This window comes from Malus sylvestris, chromosome 17 (assembly GCF_916048215.2).
Source record: "Malus sylvestris chromosome 17, drMalSylv7.2, whole genome shotgun sequence".
Taxonomy (NCBI): domain Eukaryota; kingdom Viridiplantae; phylum Streptophyta; class Magnoliopsida; order Rosales; family Rosaceae; genus Malus; species Malus sylvestris.
This window is the reverse complement of record NC_062276.1, coordinates 6,197,674-6,206,847: the sequence shown is the minus strand read 5'-3', so window position 1 is coordinate 6,206,847 and position 9,174 is coordinate 6,197,674. Positions and strand designations below refer to the sequence as shown.

General features: G+C 36.5%; 2 pseudogenes; one reads left to right on the top strand and one right to left on the bottom strand.

Annotated features, from left to right (window-relative positions):
- Positions 1 to 283: 283 nt before the first annotated feature.
- On the bottom strand, positions 284 to 2,716 carry LOC126610770 (uncharacterized; annotated as a pseudogene).
- Positions 2,717 to 3,149: 433 nt separating this feature from the next.
- LOC126610769 (uncharacterized) lies at positions 3,150 to 5,678 on the top strand (annotated as a pseudogene).
- The last annotated feature ends 3,496 nt before the right edge of the window (positions 5,679 to 9,174 follow it).

Below are 9,174 nucleotides of genomic sequence, written 5' to 3'. Positions count from 1 at the left end.
GGTGCTCAGTAGTTTCGGGATTGGTCAAGTATGGTACAAACAAATTCATTTTATTGACCAAAACATAGAGCCTATATAGAGAGCCTGTTTTAGTAACTAACTCAAAATACAAATCCACCTAAAAAGAAAACTCAAAAATATAAATTGAAGATCGAATTTGCTTTTAGAATTGAAAGCGAATACGTAATTATCAAATATAAAATGCATACATTGGCTTCTCTTTACAAGTTTCTTAAAAAGTAGCAAATTCAAACCTAACTAAAGATAACATAGGAACTCAAAACTAATTTTTCTGCTTCCTGTCAAATATTCTTGGTCCAAAAGTAGTAATGAATAACTCAGCAAACAATGGAAATTGCATCAATATGAACGAGGTAACTGGAACACTGGCAAGCAAAATGCTTGGAATAACAATTGTTAATTTCCCCTCAAGCATAATGTAAAGACCAGAAGAAAAGACAATCATCATGGTGGCAATGGATAAAAAGAGGGTGAAACGGCCTATTATCATTTTTGTAGGCAAGGATTTGTAGAAATCATCTTCAAAATAACATGACGTAAGAATGTCCAAAAACATGATAACCGAAATTGTTGAAGAAAATAGTGAGATTGCATCTGAAACTATAAAAGTTGTGAGTGCATTATTAGTTAAGAATGTATGATGACTTGTATTTTCATCATTTTCATCGGGACCTGTGAATACCACATCAAACATTATGGTGACAATAAGGGCACCTACAACTGTACAAGAAGTTGTTGTTTTCTTCATTGACTATCCTCTTGCCCCAATTCTTTGTGATTCTCCGTAAATACTTTTCGTGGTGTCTTCTTGTCTTCATTTACAGATTGACTCGCCTTATATGTATTTTCTCATTTCTATCTAACACGAAGCCTTTTAGGAGCTCACTGGCTTCGGATTCCATAGGAACTCCAAAGTTCAGCGAGAAAGGGGCCAGAGCATTCCCAAGATGGGTGACCTACTGGGAAATTATGCTTGAGTGAGTTCCCAGAAATAAAACCGTGAGGGTGTGGTCGGGGCTCAAAGCAGACAATATCGTGCTGCGATAGAGTCGAGCCCGGGATATGATGGGGTGGGGGCCTGGGCCGGTATGTGACAATTTGGTATCAGAGCCAATCCCTGGCCGGAAATGTGCCGACGAGGACGTCGGGCCCCTAAGGGGGGTGGATTGTAAGATCCCACATCGCCCAGGGGTAAGGATCTTGTAAGCCTTATATGTATATTCTCATCTCTACCTAGCACGAGGCCTTTTGGGAGCTTACTTGCTTTGGGTTCCATCAAAACTCCAAAGTTAAGCGAGTTCGCAACGAGAGCAATCCAAGGATGGGTGATCCACTGGGAAGTTCTCGTGTGAGTTCCTAAAAACAAAACCGTGAGGGCATGGTTAGGGTCCAAAGCGGATAATATCGTGTTGCGGAGGAGTCAAGGCCGAAATGTGATGGGGGCCCAGGCCAGGATGTGACACTCTCCACTTCCTGCATTTTTGGCAACAAAATTATTCATGGATGAGACTCTTAAATCTTGTCTCTTCATATAAATCCTTGAACCTTTGTCGTTTGAGACACCACATAACCCAAAATCATTAGTTAATCACGTAGAATCATAATATAGTACGTAGTTAAACCATAATATTTTTTTCCTTTTCGTTTCATTTTTTTTTCTATTATGCTTGTGCATGTTGACAAACTTTTTATTTTTATTTTTAAAGAGAATAATTTCAGTATTTTTTTTTCTTTGAAATTGAATAAATAAAGTAACATAAATCTGTGGAATGGGAGAAAATGAGATTAGAATAACAGCATATAAACAACATGTAGGCAAAATATTTTATAATTATAAGCTATATAGATAGGTAGATAAATAATCACCTTAAACCATTGTAGTTCTCTCTGCATTTGCAAAGCTGCACCTTGAATGTGATCAATTTGTGACAATGGGGTAATACTTGCTACTGTATGTAGCAAATTATTACCAAATTGATCTCTCGTCCTCACTCTTGCTTGTATTTCATCTGAATGACCGAGGCCAGGTATATTTTCTTTTTTGCGCAACTGATCGGAGACATGTATAAGATTATAAACTTTGTGATGATGGCATTCAACGGCAATTTGCAACAAGTTCTGGTCCTTTTCGTTCTTAACTAAATTTACAGGATATGAGGAATTTCTAAGAAAATGAGTAATATACTCCACATGCCCTCGTTCTGCTGCCATGCACAATGTTGTGTTCAATTTCATTCGCTGATATTTACTCATATCTCCTTCATTCACTTTATACATTAGAGGTAAAAATTGTGCAACCCACTCATGCACCAATTTCATCTGATATATATGATTGATTCCTAGGTACATTAAAAACAAATACAAATTTACAATTATTTAAAAATAATATTCACTATTAATAAAACAATCATAAAAAAAGCAATTAACAATATAATTGTGTATGTGGTCTTCGGGATAAACCCATTGCCATTCCTGCATTGCAAGTCAAATTTGATGACAAAAAATAATAATTTATATATACCATAAATGGGCCATTCTTCGTACCACGTTGGTTTTTGTCAAACTCACCTATGTGTATTACTTGCTTTTTTTATGTTTTCTTTGCAAAATTGTTACTTCTCTCAAAATTTTCATATCACAAATTAAGGTGAGATACAGTTGTATCAATAGACTGATCTCTATTAAAGAGATGATACCAGTAGCCCAGCCAGGTTTTTAAGTGTACTCCATAGAAACCAAAGGGAACAAAATCTCTCAACTTTTTAATCGTGTAGAAAAAATCATAAACTTGTATTTTATGGAACAACAAAATTCATATTCTATATTATGAAAAGAAAAAAAAAATCATATTTTATGCAAAAAAACATATAACTCATTGTTAAAGAAACTTCAAAATTTAATAACTTTTTGAACAATGTAAGGGCAAAAAATTATAAAAATATAATTTCAACTTACCAGTAACTAATTCAAAATTCTGAAGCAAGTAATATTAGAAACCGATTTTTTCTTTGGTTTTCCTGTGCTGTAGTGCGAACTTTTTGTTTATTTTTTGGGAAAATTAGAATCCCCCTTACTTTTCAAGTACTCTTTAGATCAAACATTGGTTCTATTTTAAAATTTGATTAGGATGCCTAAACTATAATCATGTCAGCATTTTTATATTTTTATTTAAATTACATGTTTTTTATAATTTAAAATGTTAATTATTAAATTCCATATATATCCTTTTGGCCTGATATATTCCTAAACCCTATTTCTGTACGTGGCCTTTTTTGTAGGATGTGCCGCAGGATTGTGTTTCCAGAATTCTTCTTCCATGTTTGAATTTTGTGATCCTCATTGTTGAATTTTGAATGGACTTATCCATTTCAATTAGTGGTTATTTTCGCTATTTTATATTGATATCATGTGAAATAATTAGACGTATTCTCTATTCTCAGATGCTTGAGGCTGTTACGTTTAGAAGGTTTTATCGAGATTCTCTACAATGTCGACCTTGTTGTCTATGGTACGTACAGAAGGTTTTTAGATAATTATCATAAAGTTGCAGTTTCATCGACTTTAGTCTGGGTTCAAAAAGGGATTGGGATTGATTATTTTGTTGTGCGTTTGTTGCTTAATGCTCTGTTTGCTTGTATTTCTTCTGGTTTATGCTTAAATACTAGTAGTTCATTTATATTGATAAGTTATAAGATGCACACTGAGGAGTTGTGTTGAGTTTTTGAAGATTTGAAAGTTGCCCAACACATGTTCGATGAAATGCCCCAGTAAACATTGGTGCTGCATGTATTTTGCTTGGGCGTGTAAGGCTTATGAAAGGCTTGTTTTACACCAATTTTTAACAAAATAAACGAGAGAAAAATTAAGCAATTAATAACAATGGAGAGGACAGTAATATATCTTCTTTGGTGTAAATAAGTTGTTGTAGAATAGGTTGTTTTTTGCTTTTCTTCTCTGCTACTTGGCTAAATAGGAATTCCCTGGTCCAATTAGTTTTCAGCATCGATCGATATATAAGTTTCCATTTTGCATTGGTAATCTGGTGTGTATAGCTCAATTTTCCAATTTATTTTTGTATGTAGGACTTCATGTAAGGAGCTATTGTTGGGAGATGTACCCATAATGTTATTATTGCTTCTATTCCCATTTTTTAGCACACTTCATTTTCTGAGTTGTGCAACCAGGTTAGCTCAAGGTTCAGTGGTTTGGTAGTTGGTTCATTTAACCTTACATATGCTATGAATGGATGTGCATGTTGTCTTTTGGAATGTGACATGGATGTGCGTGTATTGCAAATGTCTGTAACGAAGGAGAACGCATATTTTGTTGATAGATTGGTGAGCTTAAAAGAATCAAATGAAATTGGCAATGCTAGTCAAGATATTCGTATTACATAACCATTTTTGGCTGAAGGTGTAATGCACACCGATGGGAATGAGTTTTTGGGGAAATTTAGAACACCTACTGCTAAGATGTATTTATCGCATCCTTGGAAAAGCTATATTAGTCATGTTGGTCAGGATTATGAGGATGGAGCGGATGAGTTTAGGCTTAAACTATGCAAGTATGTTGTTGAGATGGGTTTTGAATTTGAGTATGTCGCAAATGAGCATAAAAGGATAACAGCTTCTTGCATTAAGAAAGATATTGAAGGTTGTCTGTGGCGTGTTCATGCATCTATATGCAGTGCTAATGGCCATTTTGTTATCTGGACATTAAATAATCAGCACACATGCATCGGTTGCATTCGAGAACGTAAAAGTGGGATGATGACCTCAAAGATTGTGTGTTCCATACTGGTTGAGCAAATTCGGTCCAATCCACACATTAAACCAATTCAGATAGTTGATGATTTCAAAAAGAATTATGGTTTGGATGTTTCCTATTACAATGCATGGTACGGAAAAGAGATGGCGATGACAATGATTCATGGTGATGACGTTTTATCTTACCAAAAGTTAGGTTGGTATGTTGAAGAGATCCGCAAAAGTAATCCTGATCCCATTGTGTGTTGGAGTGCGATCCAAACACCTCCCACTTTCGTCGTCTATTTATTGCTTTTAGAGGTTCTATTGAAGGGTTTAATTATTGTAGACCCTTACTATTTTTGGATGGTACGTTTGTGAAAACAAAGTACAAAGGCACTTTGCTTGGTGCGACAGGGAAACATGGTAACCAAGGTATGCATGTAAAGATGTTTATATATTTTTGTATGTTAATTAACATCATGCTGTATTAATTCTGTTATATTTTTCATTTGTATAGGTTTTTTCCCTCTTGCATTTGCTTTGGTTGATGCTGAAGATGAGGCTAATTGAACTTGGTTTTTGATGAACTTATCTGCCGTATTATCTGAAGATGAACGTACCATTACATTCATATCGGGCCGGCACAAAGGATTGCTTCAATCTGTGGCAAATGTTTTCCCTACTTCTCCACATGGATTTTGTATTTACCACATACAAAAGAATATTAAGAAAACATATCCTATTGGCTTTGGGAAAAAGTTTCGTAAGACAATGGTCCAATTATTCAAGAACTGTGCTTATTCATCCACTCCAGAAGTGTTCGACGTAAACCTGCAGATTTTGAGAAAAAAAGGTGGTGGACTAATTGACAAACTTATCGCATTAATATGTCAATATAACGCTAATTAACGTACCTATTAGTTGATAGTTTAATACCAATTGATCATTAATCGTCTAACTAATGATAAAAGACAAACCAAATAATTGGTACATTTGGATTAACACACCAACACTTCGGTAGCTTCTTATGTTTCAAAAATAAAAAACTTTACGTACCAAACGCCTAAAATGATGTAATTTAATATTATTTCATGAATCAAACGATCAATATGAGTCAGTGTAACATTAAGTAACGTACCAAACTCCTAGTACATTACAAACAAGCATTGTATAACGTTTTTCCAGATCGATACGTTTCAAAAATAAAAAAACTACACATACCAAACGCCTGGAATGATCTAATTTAATATTATTTCATGAATCAAACTATCAATGTGAGTCAGTATAACATTAAGTAACGTACCAAACACCTGGTATATTACAAATACACATTGTATAACATTTTTCTAGATGGATACGTTTCAAAAATAAAAAACTTTACGTACCAAACGCCTGGAATGATCTAATTAATTATTATTTCATGAATCAAACGACCAATATGAGTCAGTGTAACATTAAGTAACGTACCAAACACCTGGTACATTACAAATACACATTGTATAATGTTTTTCTAGACGGATACGTTTCATAAATAAAAAACTTTACATACCAAACACCTGGAATGATCTAATTAAATATTATTTCATGAATCAAACTATCAATATGAGTTAGTGTAACATTAAGTAATGTACCAAACACCTGGTACATTAAAAATACGCATTGTATAACGTTTTTTCAAACGGATACGTTTCAAAAATAAAAAACTTTACGTACCAAATACCTGGAATGATCTAATGAATATTATTTCATGAATCAAACTATCAATATGAGTTAGTGTAACATTACGTAACGTACCAAACACCTGGTACATTACAAATACACGTTGTATAATGTCATTCATCTTGTGGTATTCCTATTTGACATGATCATATTAAAGACATAACATGCTAGTTAAAACATTCAATAGGTAAAGTTTAAAAATATGCAAATATATGAAAATAATTAAGCCAAACATGCGAATATCTTTTCAATACGTACCGAGACAAGAATAGTCATAAAGTATGACTTATGTTTCTGTTCGTGGCGGGAATTTCCATGGGGAATGTTTCCTGGCCGACGAGCACACAGCTCCCCGAGAGGTTGGTGCTGGTTGATGCTTTTCTGTCAGGCTTCTGCTTTGCTGGCGGGCTTTGTCGGGCAAAGCCTATCGGGCAAGGCCTGTCGGGCAAGGCTCGTCGGGCAAGGCTTGTCGGGTAAGGCTGAAAGAGAAGGACAAAATTAACTTTGAAAGGTGCCTTTGTGAGGCCTTAGGTGTAGGCCTTGAGGCTCACGATCAAGATTAACTTTTGAATTGCTCAGGCGTGCCACTATCATCTTCAACATGGTAGATGTAGAACGGATGTTTGAGTTTTAATTATATGTGTTCGAGAGACTATGTTAGTTATTGACAGGTGCCTTTGTAGGGCCTTAAGTGTAGGCCTTGAGGCTTCCCGTAAGTAACTAACTTAGTACTCAAACACATAAGGTTCCTTTTGTTAGTTATATGGTTCTTATAACCATTATACTTCTGATTACCTGAGCTTAGAGAGCATAATGGATCCAAATAGGTGCCTTTGTGGGGCCTTGAATAGGCCTTGAGGCTTCCCATCAGAACCCCTTCTATACTCAATGTTCTTGCCCGAGAAATAGGATGAATCCAAATAGGTGCCTTTGTGAGGCCTTAGGTGTAGGCCTTGAGGCTTCCTATCAGAATTCATCCCGTACTCGAACATTATGTGGTCATCATAATATAACAGAAATAAAACCAAGTGGTAAGTCGATTACTTGCGCCCCAAGTAACTTTGGACTTCTTGTTATCAAAGCTTGTAGTGGATGAGTTAAGTCCACATCAGGTTCTTTTTTATGCCTTGAGGCCAGGGACTTTTAGGGTGATCAAATCTTATATGCCCGAAGGCTTAGAACTTAGATCTGGCTTGAATTGTAAAGACATATTCAAGTCGGATTCAAGCACTGAGAGAGTCTTTTAAACGCCATATTACTAGAAATAACTTGGATATAATTTGAAGTATACAACATATTGCTAGGCTAATGAATGGAAAGACAAAAACAAAGGAGGTCGGGCAAGGTTTAACCTTGTCGGGCAAGGCTGATCGTCTTGCAACTTCCTATCTTTGTGGGTTAACAGAAAGTTTGAAGGCTTGGAAAAGGGGTTGAAAAATGAGTTTGCAGAAAGAAAATCGATACTACAGCAGGCGTTGAGCAGGGTAACAGAGCTATTACAAAGGGTTTATCCCGAAAGGGATGAGGGGTTGGGCTAACTACAGCTTCGTTTTGAAGGCAAATCTGGCTTTTGAGCAGAGTTTGTGCTTTTGTTTGTTTTTTTTATTGTCCTTGATTCTGACCTCTCTTTCTCCTTTTATAGACACCTTGGCTTGGCCTCCTGTACCAGTAACCTTGCCCGAATGCAGTTTGAAGGGTAGTGACTCATCAGCTATTTTACTCTGCCATTTAAAAGTACTTTTTGGGCTGATTAGTTGGCTGGTCTATACCACTTGGCCCACTTGGCCTTTGGGTAGGTGAGCAAGTGTTCTGCATGGCCTGCACCTAGTCAGAAACGGGCTTCTCCTGTCTTCTGGATTTTGGCTGGGCCTTCGGGTTCCTCTCCCTTTTAGGCTGTTCTTTGGGCCAACTTCCCCCGAGCCCAAATTTTAAGTTTTGATCCAAATAGTGGCCCCTTCAATTGATATTTAGCCTGGAATTCCAGGCGCCAATATTAATTGAATAGCTGCATGTGTCTGCGCCTTTGCTCTCGGAACTTATATCTTTTGATTGAGATTAACGTCACCCGGAGTCTCTCGATCTTCCCACGACCCTTGAACTACCTTCTAACATTCCTATAAATTCTGGTTATCCCCACAAACCATCCTCGATCTCATCTTTTATCCGCTTCAAGTGTTTTTCACTTCCTTAGTTTTCTCCCAAAACTGTGAAATGAATTCTTCAGAGTTCAAGTGGGGTTTCTTAAAATTCCCTTTTCGTGAGAAAAAGAGTTCTCATCAGACAACTACTATCCCTAACACCTTTGGTCGATCACCCCGCTATCTCCAACACCCTTGGTCAGGCGGTTTCCTCACGATGGCTTGCCTTCCTGCTTGTTGTCGTGATAAATCAGGCTTCACCATCACACGTGGTGGTAATTCTGCCTGAGGATCCCCTACCAGGCACATCTTGGTTGCACAACCCGATCACCTGATCGAGTCCTATCCAGGGAGACATCGGAAAACCAACTGAAAATAACATTGTAGAAGGAATCGAATGTAGTACTTTGGACTTGGATTAGTTTGTAAATATCACCAATTTGTCGAAATGAAATAAACATTATCTTAGCAACTTTTTGTTTTTTCTGTCTTCTTTTGAATGGTTGGTGATCATACACTGCATCTTGATACCCCGAAGTCGGCTTCAC